At 54.2% G+C, this 12,166-nt stretch overlaps 1 protein-coding gene across 4 annotated transcripts in view; it reads left to right on the forward strand.

Moving 5' to 3' along the window:
• Window positions 1–12,166, forward strand: part of STK40 (serine/threonine kinase 40) — a 37,803-nt gene that overhangs the window by 4,451 nt on the left and 21,186 nt on the right. For 2 of the 4 annotated variants that reach the window (XM_010803622.3, XM_010803621.4), the window contains exon 2: window positions 10,288–10,455. The exons of the other annotated variants lie outside the window; for them this stretch is intronic. The gene's annotated coding sequence lies outside the window, so the exon portion shown is untranslated. The remainder of the gene's footprint in view (window positions 1–10,287; window positions 10,456–12,166) is intronic. 4 annotated transcript variants of the gene reach the window in all.

The raw sequence follows: 12,166 nt of genomic DNA on the forward strand, positions 1-12,166 counted from the left end.
GCCAGGGAGATCCTCCAGAGCCACTCGGTAAGCCCTCTCATGGGAGAGGATCAGTTGCAGAGTCCGTGGCTTTCGGTCCAGCTTTGGGCCAGGCTTCTCTCTGGTTTTGCCTGAGTCAGCGCCTGGGAAAAGGGCAGCTTCCCTTCCTCATCTTCCCTCTTCTCAGATTTGCCCAGGAGGTGAACTTCTTCAGTGTTTCAGACACTCAAGGGGCTGAGTCTGCAAGACTCCTGTGACTTGTTCAGCCTTCAGATGGCCCTCCAGAGCAGCCCTTCCGTCTGGTGCTGTCCACACTGACTCAGCAAGTGATGGGTCCCAAAGAGCAGTTTGCCCTCAGGGCAAAGATGGTGTTCCCGGGGCCCGGGAGGTCTCATCTAGAAAGAGACCTTGAGGTGGGATTTACTCTGGAGGCTGGGTTGGCCGACCCAGTCCTTCTTCTCAGGAAGGAGAGATGTCTGCCACAGGCCACCTGGGACCCACTCAGCCATCAGGGAAGTGAGAGGGAGCTGCCTTCATGTCCTTGTCCCCCTGAGCTCTGCAGAGAGGGATGTGCTGGTAGATGGGACTTCACACAGGCCCTTTGAACTGGGGAGATTTTCACAGGATTTGACCTTGCACTTGCGGTGTACAGAAAGTCAAAGGGAAAGTGGCCTAAGACAAGGGCATTTCTTCCTCCTGCACCTGCTCAGGTGAGACTGTGGCCTTGAAGGTGGCCCGGGGCCCACAGCAGCCCTGCATCTCCTCTCAGGATCTGTCACCAAGATCCAAGAAGGGAAAGCGTGGTGTCGCTTGCACTGATTTCCTTACTATCTTAGAGATGGTTCCACTTTGTCTCATGCACGTCTGGGTTATTTTGGGTGATACTGTGTCATCATGGTTTGTGTAATTTATTCAGCAAACTCTCTGCTGATGAACTTAGGTTTTTCTCGGCCTTTTGCTCTTCAAACAAAGCTGAAGTGACTGTATCTGCATGTGTGTGGTTCTGCCCACCTTAGGCATCCACAGGATAAATTCCAAAAGGAGTTGCTGCCTCAAAGAGTACCTTTTATAATTATTATTATTATTATTTTAAAGTAGTTTCTCAGCCTCCTTCTAGTGAACTGGAGCAGCCTGGTTTTCCCCCAGCCAGCAAAGATGCTCCTTCCTGAAGGGAACTGAGAACCCCAGTGGTGATAACCCTCTTCTGGCTCTTCGCGGTCAGAGTTGGGGTTCCCTAGAGCTTACACAGTCCAGCAGTCTACAGGTCTGCTGGTTTTGGAGAAACTCTAGTTGTGGGAAAGCACCAGAGAAAACTGAGAAGGGCTCTTATCATTTAGGATGAAGCTGTCCCCTCTGTTTATAGATCATCACCTACTTGGCAAAAGAGATAGGCAGGGGATCTTAAGGCTTTAGGGAGTCTGTGACCCAAGGATCCGAAAGGAAGAAGTGGCCTGGACATGGTAGTGGGAACTGGCAAGAGCAGGCTGGTGTGCCTGTCCCGTCTTTGGGTTTAGGGCAGAGCTGGCTAGAGGTGTGGAGAGGTGCCTAAAAGCAGGTACCTTTAGGGAGAAACTCAGGTCAGCCCCTCAGGAGGCCCCAGGACTGCCAGAGCCCAGAATTCTCTGGGCTTTTGGAGCCCCACTGCTGGCTCACCACCTCGGGAGAGCGAGCATCCTGCCCCTTTTTGTAGTTGATGTGCAGCCCCTCGGAGAAGGCAATGGCACCCCACTCCAGTACTCTTGCCTGGAAAATCCCATGGATGGAGGAGCCTGGTGGGCTGCAGTCCATCACTAAGAGTCCGATACGACTGAGCGACTTCACTTTCACTTTTCCCTTTCATGCATTGGAGAAGGAAATGGCAACCCACTCCAGTGTTCTTGCCTGGAGAATCCCAGGGACAGCAGAGCCTGGTGGGCTGCCGTCTATGGGGTCGCACAGAGTTGGACACGACTGAAGCGACTTAGCAGCAGCAGCAGCAGCAGCAGCAGTGCAGCCCCTGGCGTCACCAGGCGTGTGTGACCTCCGTGTCTGAGTTCTCTTCTCACTCCACTCCCAAAGTGCTTCCTCCTGAAGGAACAGAAAGGAAACCAGCGAGAAAAGAAGGATCCCCACCAGCTTCCAGGTCCTTTTCTAAGTACTCTGCAATATGTATTGAGTCCTTCTGCCAGCCTAAGGAAAGAGGAATTGTCTCTGTTCTGCGGAGAACCCCCAGGCCAGAAGGGCTAAGGAACCTGTCCACTGTTAGTCAGCCAGCACGGGCAGAGCTGGTTTTCCAGCCCACACCTTTGTGACCGTAGATCCCATGCCATCCCATTCCCTGATCCTGGCCAGGCTCTGGCCCCAGGGAGCCCAGCCCACGTGGAATCTTGGGCCCATAAAGCCGTAGAGCTGGAAATGACCTTGACAAAGCTGCAGCGGTCCCTTCTTTTTTCCTGGAAAAATGGAAACTGCCACTGCCTGGAGATACATCCCTCCCCTCCTACCCTGTGAGTAGGGGGTAAGGAGACCTTCGATGCGGTCTTCCAGCACTTAAGGCTCAGATCAGACCTGGCTTCAGAACCCAGTTCTGACCCTTGCTAACTGAGTGACTTTGAGCAAGTCACTCCCTGTCTCCAGCCTCTGCCATAAAATGAACTTACCACCCCTTGCTCCAAAGCAGTGATGAGAATTAGACACAGGTATTATTGGCCTCTGGTGAGGCCCCGGAGAGTCTTTGGTGGGGAGTCTGAGTCCCTGAAAGAGGCATCATGAACCAGCTTCCAGGTCTCCAGTTTGAACCGTTTGGTGGTCTTCCCAGCTCTTACAGAAGCCAGGTGGCAAGCAGGAAGTTCCTTGTAAGCCAGTTTGCAAGTTGCCTGGGAGAGCTTGAGCGTGGCGGTTTGTCTCTTCTGTGCCCTCTCTCTGACGCAGCCTTGCATCAGCATGCAGGCCCACACGTACAGGGCATTCTCAACGCCGTGCCACTTCCAGTGCGCCTTCTCTAAGACCCAGCCTTCCAGGTTCCAGTGCCACTCTTAATCATTCTGATGGGTTCAGAAATTTTGTTAAGTTATTATAGTAATCTGCAGTGAAATAGTTAAGCAGAATGCGTGCGTGCATGTGCACAGGTGTGCTCAGTCATGTCTGACTCCTTTCGACCGTATGGTCTGTAGCCTGCCAGGTAAGCCGGTTAAGCACTGTAGAAGAATATGAAATAAAACTACCCATCTCCTGTTTGTGTTCTGTTACCTGGATGTATCCACTGTTAAGTTTCTTCTAGAAATTTCTTAAGCATATTCATTTTTTTAAACCCAAATGGGATCATTTTATGCAAATAGAACTGCAGTTTGCTTTTTTTTTTAAGTAACGTATCCTAGACATCTTCGTCTATCAGCAGACATGGGCCTAGTCTTAAAGGCTGCATAGTATTCCCCTGTCTGGACATACCGTGATGGAGTGAACCCGTGTCTCTTGGTAAACATGTAAATTGTTTCCTGTCTGGAGGGGATGTGTGTGTGTTTTGATTTTTGTGGTTTTATCTTTGTGCGTTTTTGCTGCTACCCAGGGCTCTTGAGGGACCCTCATTAAGTACATTTATCTTGGTGAACTTGGGTGAGTGGACCTAGAGAATAAATTCCTAGAACTGGGTGTGCTGGACCCAGGACAAGTACATTTCCTCCTGCTTTGTTGACTGTGATGTCACTGTCTTCTGCCTGTTGGGCCTGTGCAGGGGGTTCTGCGGTGGTCAAGGGCCCAGGCCCTGCCCCCAGGAGCTCACCCACTGAAGAGACACAGGCAAGCAGGCTCTTGCCCACACGTGGACAGAGTGTGTTGGGGATGGCTCGTGGCTGGCCTTAGCGACTCGGAGCAGGTGAAGCCCTTGTGTGGGTCCACTTGTCTGAACAGCCTGCTGAGGGCAACTCTGATGGCAGAGCCCGCTGTCTGCCTCTGTAATCTTGCCCCCCAGCAGCCACAGCCAGTGGCATCCAGCAGACTGCAGAAAGCGAACTGCATTGTTCATTCTCACGGTTGTGAAATTTAATTGAATTTCATTGTTGATAGAGGCAGTTAAAGAAAGGCAGTTGGCTGGCCCCAATCCAAATTACCTTTCTCACAGGATGATTGCAGTGACTTTTGCTGTTGTAAACCACACGGAGAGAGAGAACTGCATCACCCGGGGCTGGCCTGGGCATTTCCGTCTGTCCATCTGTTGCTCTGGAAATCTGGGATGGAAGAAGGGAGACGTAACATTTGCCGGTGCCTCCCACAGGCTGGCTCCCCGCAGTCCTCAGGGCTCCCCGGGCAGGAGCTGCCTGGTCCCTCTCCTCTGGGTGGAGACTGCAGAGCAGGGAGACACATGCTCAGGACACAGAGGTGCTGCCAGCCTCGGCCAGCCCTGCTTTAGTTGTTTGCTGCTTTCTCTTGGCCTGACTGGAGCCGTCGTGGGTGTCAGGAACCTGAATTCCAGGAGAAGCCCGGTGGGAGGCTTTGTTCCCACCAAACAAAGCAACGCTTGATGGTTTGAGCTGAGGAGGGGTCCCCCTAGTTGCCGGGCAGGCTGGCGTGACAGGAGGGCTTCCGTGACTCAGTCTCCCGTCCCTGCACATGGCAGAAGCCCCGCCCGCCCCCCCCCCCCACCAGGCAAGGGGCCACCAGGAAGGTCTCCCAGTCAGTGTACTTGGCGGCGTCTCCTGGCTGCTTCTCTTGGTAGGAGATGCCCAGTTAGCACAGCCTGAGAAAGAGCTATTAAGTCTGTCCCTTCCTCTTCCAACACCCACACACAGTGACGGATTATTTGTTGTCACATCAGCTGCTTCCGGAGGCCCTGGGAGGGTGAAGCCAGTGCAGGGCTGGCGATGCTGCCCCGGATTCCGCTCTGGTGACTCTCAGAAAGGCTGCTGCCGAAGCCCTTCTCCCCAGCCCAGGGACTGTTTCCTCTTGCTTCTCTCTTCTCCAGAGAAGCCTCCAGGCCCGCCTCTGTGTACATGGGCCTGGAGCCCCAGATTCCCTCTGGGACACATCCTCCCAGCCTGGAGCCTTCTGCCCCCTTGAAGGTCTCTCCCCTCAGCCTTCGTGGAGGCCACTGAGGAGCCCAGTGGGGCTTGCCCTGGGCAGGGAGGTGAGGAGGGACATTCCTGATTATGTAATCTCCTTGAGCTCCTGGAGGAAACTGGAGCTGGATCTCCAAGCTGCAGACACGGGGCCCCCTGTGAGCAGCGGGGGCCTTCAGTCCCCTGCTGGTGCCCAGAACTGCACTCAGCCTGCTCTAATCCTGCCGAGGAAAGGCGGTGACAGGGGATGGGTCTGTGCGGATGTGCTGGGGTGGGGGGAAGCGGGCTGGGCACGGGGCCCGGGTTCTGGCCGCCCCTCCCACTTCCCACTGGGCTGAGTCACTTCCTCTCTGGCGCTGCAGGTAGTCTCCCACACGCCCAGCGGCCTTTGGGGGTGGGGTGCACCCCCTGCAAGAGAGGAGCTCCGGTTAGTAGCAGCCAGTTCGCCCGTTACCCCCGAGGCAGGCGTTTAGAGAAGGATGTGATGTTATGAATTCCTGACAGATTGGAGCTATACATATCCTGCATTTTAGAAATGAACAAAATCATCACTCTGTTTTGGAACGGTGGAGATGACAGCACACGCATGAATCTTTGTCATCAGGGAGTCCTGGCTAAGGCTGAGGGATTACTAATCCGCCTCCCCATCCCCCAGCATCCATCCTGGGCACAGAAGCCAGTGACTTCCAGTGCGTTCCTGGGGAGATTGCTGTGGCCCTCTGGCTCCCAGGGAGAGGGTCCATGCCTGCTCAGGGATGGCTGTCATTCACACTCAAAGAAAAGCCCTCAAACAGAGCTCCCTTCCAGCCAGCCAGGAAGGGTAGAGGAGAACAGGCCACAGGCAGCCTCCTCTGGTCCGATGAGCTGGGTAGGGTCTCGAGGCTTTGGTTTGTTAGCAGACCAAAAAAGAGGGGAAATCTTTACTTCATGAAGTTGTGAGAATGAAAGAAAATCTAGGAAACACTAAGAACAAACGATTCCTGGCAAGCAGTCAGTGCCCGCCAGGTGGTAGTTTACAAGGTATGCGCCTGGAGAGCCTTGTCACCAGGGAGCCACCTCAGTATGGAGCAGGGGCCCTCGCCTTTCATCCGCCAGAGACCTCGAGACACCCCTCTTTTACAAATGATGAAACTGAGGCCCACGGAGAGTGAATGACTCTCACAGAGGGTAGGTGACTAGCTCAGGGTCATCAGCTAGTGAGTGATGGAAGCTGAAGTTTAAACCCAGGCCTTGACCCCAAAATCCATCTTGTGCTCCCACCTAGCATTTGGGTAACTGTTCCCTGGTTTGAAACACTTGGTTCCGTGGGCTGCAAGTTTCTCTTGGTTCCCGGGGTTGATTTTGTGGATGGAGAGCCAGTCTGTAGGGAAGCTGGGCCACTGGTTACCGCACGTGCCTGTGAGTGTAGAGGTGCAATGAGGGTGGCTCCCCGAGTGCTTGGGTCGGGAGAGGGTGGGGGTGCCGCCTTGTGGGTGGTGGGAGGGCTTCTCAGTAACCCAGCCTCTGCAGCCCCACAGAGCACCTTCTCTGGGTCACCTGAGGTTTCACACTGCTCACCTCAAGTCCGGTGGTTTGTTTCCAGGTATAGTCCGCTAAGAGCGTAGCTGAGCCAGAAAATCTCTTTTCTGGGGGAAAACAAGTGGTAGGAATTTTTCTGAGCAGCAGAAGGACCTTCACACTCCAAACCTAGAGTGTCCCACAGGGTCTATCCCCCGAGTGAGGAGCAGGCCAGGCCGTCACTCACACGTTCCCACACTTTACTGCAGGAAAGCAGATTTTTTTGCTGGACTCAGCAAAAAGGGGGCTGGTCTGTCCCTTCGCCAGTGAGGGGTTGGTCCCAGTCTGCAGGCATGCGGTGAATGGGTTTCATTCCTCAGAGGGGGTTGCCCTCCAGCAGCCAACACTGTGTAAGCACAACCCCTGGTGATCAGCCCAGAACCGCCCTGCCCCGGGCATCCAGGCGTTTCTGACATGGGACTTTTCCTGGACAGACTGTTCCCAGCACCACTGCAGCCTGGTTACCCACAGCTGTGACCCCTTCTCTCTCTGCTCCTGGATTCTGGCTCCTGCCACGAGCTGGTGGACCATCCGTACTCTCTTCTGGGTCTCTCTGCCTCCAGCCCCTGGCCTCTCATTGGGTCTTCTCTGTCCCCTGCCCCAGTGTGGGTTTTGGTGCCTTCTGGGTGCATAACAGACACTTCTGCACTCCGCATGTTCTCATTCAGCAGTGGGTGGATGCAGGGGCGTGGAGATGAACTGGGGTTGCTCAGCCTGGAGAGTGATGGAGTCAGGGGAGTCAGACATTAGTTACAGCACATAGGAGCAGACAGAGGGTGCTCTGGCAGCCAGAAGAGGAAGGGACTTGGTGCAGGAGGGGACACCCGTGAGGACCCAGGGAGAACAGGGCAGGGGTGTTCACGGCATACTCGGAATTGTGAGTCATTTGGTGTGGCTGCCCTTATGGGGCATAGAAAGGCAGGGAAGCTGGAGAGGTAGCCTGGGTCTGGCCAGGATTACTGAGGAGTTTGGATTTCTTCCTAAAGACCCCAGGAAGCATTGGAGGACCCCCACAGCAGAGACAGATGGAGCTGGTGCAGGCCCAGGTCCCCGAGCAGAGGAGGAAGAGCAGCCTGCTGGAATCTGTTTGTCCAGCCTCAGTTACACAGGGCTTCCTTGGTGGCTCAGATGGTAAAGAGCCTGCCTGCAGTGCAGGAGACCCAGGTTCGGTCCTTGGGTCGGGAAGATCCCCTGGAGAAGAGAATAGCAACCCACTCCAGTCGTCTTGCCTAGAGAATTCCATGGACAGAGGAGCCTGGGGAGCTATATATATAGTCCATGGGATCGCCAAAGGTCGTGCATGACTGAGTGACTAACACTTTCACTTTTCAGTTACACAAAGTAGCTGAGGTGGGGGTCTTCTGATGGAGTTCCTGTATCCTTCCTGACTAGAACAGTGCCCCACCATCTTGCAGTGGGTGCAGAGACCCCCTTTGAAGAAGATGCACTATAGAAAGCCGCCACCAGGTGGCAGACCTTGAGATTGCTCAGAGACCTCATTTCCACCCCGCCCCCGCCCCCTTTCCTTAGGAAGAGTTTACGGAACTCCTGTTCACACCAGGCTGGCTCCGCCCCACAAGTATGAGATTCCAAATTCTTCTTCTGTGAGCTTTGTACCCACAAGAAATACTTCTGAACCTGTGAATCTGGACAACAGATTCCTCCAGGGTCTTGGGAGCTGTTCCAACAGGGTGTAATTTCTCTGTCTCCAGAGAGTAAATTCCAAACATGGTGACCCTTCACCTCTAAGCACTTCAGCATCTGTAAGCTAAGAACAGGGGCATTCTCCTATGTAACCACAGGGCAGTTTTCAAATTCAAGAAATTTAACATTGTATCATCTGATATACAGTCTATATTCAGAGTCTGCTAATTGTTCAAAATATAACTTCTTCCCCTCAGGATCACCTGTCTCATTTATTTGTCCTGTCTTTAATATCCTTCAAGTGAGACCAGTTCTTCAGCCTTTGTTAACTACCTGACATTGATGTTTTTGATGCATATAGGCCTGTTGTTGAATGTTCCCTCAGTTTTAGTTTGACTCCTGATCAGCTTCAGGTTATGCATTTTTGGAAAAAAAAAATTAACATCAGTAAGATTGCTTCATATCAGGAGTAACATGATGTCAGATTGTTCTGTTATTAGTGATATAACTTTGATCATGTGGTTAAGGTTGCAGTTTGCTTTTTTTTTAAATTGTATATTTACACATAGTGAGTTTCACGGGTCTTCTAACAATTCCGTCGTTTTGACAAACGCACACACCTAGCCTTACGTCCTTTGGTAGCAGTTTTACAGCCCAGGATGTGTGCTCTGTCCCCTCCCACAGTCCTCTGCGAGAGAGCTTGGACCAGAGGCACCAGGTCTCAGTTCCAGACTCCTTACTGCCCCCCAGCTGGATTATGATGAAGGACCTCATCATCCTGGGAAGGAAATGGCAACCCCCTCCAGTCTTCTTGCCTGGGAAATCCCCTGGACAGAGGAGCCTGGTGGGCTACAGTCCACAGGGTCACCAAAGAGTCAGACATGACTTAGCGACTAAACAGCAGCAGCATCATTCTGGACAGTCCCTTACTGGGCACTGAATTGATAATTGCCAGCTAGTGCTCCGGCCTCTGCTCCCCCATGAACCAGTGAACAGAACAAGAGGATGAGATGTTGTGTGCCTCTGCCTAAAAGAACCGGCCCTCCCCTTGACCCACAAAACAACTGTACCCTGCCCTCCACTGCAGGCTCGTACCTGGTACTGCCCAGCACCCCTCTGCCTCCTCAGGAGCTCAGCCAGCCCCCAGGCTTCCTCTCCTCCCCACATTCAGTTGAACATGTCACTCAGGCTGCCCATCAGACCACCCACACCCACACCTACCCCCACCCAGCCTGGAGTATCAGACCAGCAGACAGATAGCAAGTTCAAGGTCTCTTAAGCCTTCAGTCTGGTGATCTTCCTTCTTCTGCTCCCCACCCCCGCTCCAAGTCAGTGCCTGACTATTCCTTTCTCCTTGGGCAGCAAGAGAAATCCAAAGCTGCTGTGTTTAAGCTAAGAAAAGCACAATTTATCATATGTTTGTAATATGCCAGTAAGTACTCTTGCTAACCCTTTTACGTGGGTCATCTCACTGAATCCTTAGACCAGCCTTGTAAGGTGGATCCTGTACTCTGGGTTTTGCATATACAGAATAAGTATCTCATCCAAGATCTCATCATTAAGTAATGGTGCTGGGCTTGCTCTGACTCCAAGCATCCCAGCTAGTATGGGTTATATAGGTCAAGGTGGTGATCCCTTTAGCTCGAGAGTGACTGGACCAAGCGGACGTCAGCTGAGGCTTGCTGCAGAAAGCACCCTAAGCTTTCCACCACCATCCCCAACCCCCACCCGCAAGCGCTGTAGTACAGATGTTTCTGTCTGTGCTGTGGCACGGAAACGACTGAGACGCATTGCTTTGACCACATTGTTCTGCCACCTGAGCGTCCTGTGGACAGAGACCCTTTTCTTCCTCCCTCCTGGGGTCTGGTGTGGGTGTGGCCACACAGACCCTTGATACATGTGTGGCAAATAGGGCTGAGGCCAGAGATGGGTGGGAGCACTTATGCTCACTTCCAGGTGCCAGGTGGGCTGGACAGAGGGGCAGGGTCCCTGCCTTCAGTAGACACTGCCAGAGATAAAGCCCAGAAGACAGAGGCCTGTACAGCTCAGGATCTTTTTATTTGTTTTGTTTTGACAGAGCCAGGAAACATGGCGGTGGGGATAGGGACAGCTTGAATCCTGACACTTACTGGCTCAACGTGACCCTGCAGTGTAGACAAGTTCTTCGGCTCCTAGCAGGCATTAGAAGCTGCTGACAGATCGTGGCCACCAGCTGTGGTGTCATCACACACATGCACACACACAGGTAGCTTACTGGGCTGGGGTCTGCTGTTTGCTCCTTGCAGGGACCACCTGTGCATTCCACCTGCACTGGTTTGGTCTGCAGGGTCACCCACCTCTCCAGGAGCCCCCAGGGTGGCAGCAAGAAGCCTACTAGGAGGCTGAGTGCAGAACTGCACATGTGGGCAAGCCCCGTGCTGCCCCTCGTGTTTGTGGCTCTGTGCGTGTGTGAGTGGCCATCGCCGGGGACTGCATCTGCGCACCTGCATGGAGACCAGTGGGGGTACTTCTGGGCCTCTCCTTGCCTCGGCCAGGCTTCAGTTGCTTTGTAGTTGGGTAGAGCTGAAGAAAGACTGAGCTGGGAAGATCTCAGTACCCTCTCTCTTTGCAGCCCACTTCCTTGGGGGATTGGTGGTATGCCCACCGTGTTGAACCACGGTCTGCCATAGGGTGCCCTGCCTGGCACTGCCCTGCCCAGCTGTCTTGTACGGTGGCACACTGCAGCCTTGGACTGGGCATCATGGGCCTTAGAACCTCGGGTGGTGCTGATGGCCCAGCCTTCCTTGCCTTCTGGGAGAGCTGAGCTCGCATCTCCCAGCAGCTTTGGGACAGGATGACCTTAATGGCAAATGAGCAGGGTGAGGTGGGCATCGCCTCCTCTGGGTATGCTGTGATGCGAGCACAGAGCTGATGCCCACAGCTTGCTCCCCAGGTCAGGCAAAGGGAACCCCCCACTTGAGGGTCGAGCAGCACAGCCTGCAGGCGGCGGGCACGCCTGCCCCTCACCCTCTTTTTTGCCTCACAGAGCTGTCTGCTGAATCCGGGTTCTGGGGGAACTGGTGCTGGCCTGGGAGGATAGCCCTGGAAGAGTGGACAGACTTAAAGCTCCAGAGACTTCCAAATCAGGCCTGCTGGGTTCTGGCAAGCTGAGCCATGGGCCCAGGAGACACCAGGCAGACAGCTCCTTCTTAGCCAGGCAGGGCCAGGGCCTGTCACTGCAGCCTGAGGACCAATGTCTCTGGAGAGGCCTGGGCCCAGGTCCTTCTGAAACCAGGGTGCCTGGAGCTTCCACATCACACTCTCACTGTGAGGCCAGGATCCCTCGAAGCAGGCTCCCCGTGGGCGCATCGGTGGGCTATATGCAGGTGTGTCTGTGGAGGGGACACAGCAGGATGATTTGGGGGCAGGAGACAGGAGGGTCTGTCCCCAGGGGGGGTTGTCTTTGCTCATCCCACCGGCGGGCCCACCACAGCTTCCGATTGCCTAGACCTGCCCCCTCACGCTGCATCCATTGCCTCCGTGGCTCATGTGGTGTGAAGGAACGTTCAGGAAGCGAAGCAGCCTTGCTGCCACTTCCCCTGCCAGCATCTTTTCCCTCTCCCTGCCCGTCTGCTCTCATCCTTCTGTCTGCCTACATCTTGGAGCAGTTCCCATGCCATTTGCTTGAGTTGAATCCCTAGTGGGGTGGGTGGGGTCAGGCGGAGCCCACTCACTGTCTGTGCTGCAGCTGCTCCTGGCAAACTGTTGTCTAGACCATGCCTGTGCGTGGGCGCCTAGGCAGCATCTACACGTACGATGACGCCATAGTGGTGCTCTCCAAGGATCCAGGAGGAGGGAGGGTGCTTAGTGCTCCAGGGAAGCCAGAGAACAGGGCCGGAATGTACTGAAATCAACTCATCTACCAGGACAGGGCAGCTGACCCCATAGGAGCCATCAGCTACTGCAGGGAAGGTGCC

This window comes from Bos taurus, chromosome 3 (genome assembly GCF_002263795.3).
Source record: "Bos taurus isolate L1 Dominette 01449 registration number 42190680 breed Hereford chromosome 3, ARS-UCD2.0, whole genome shotgun sequence".
NCBI lineage: Eukaryota > Metazoa > Chordata > Mammalia > Artiodactyla > Bovidae > Bos > Bos taurus.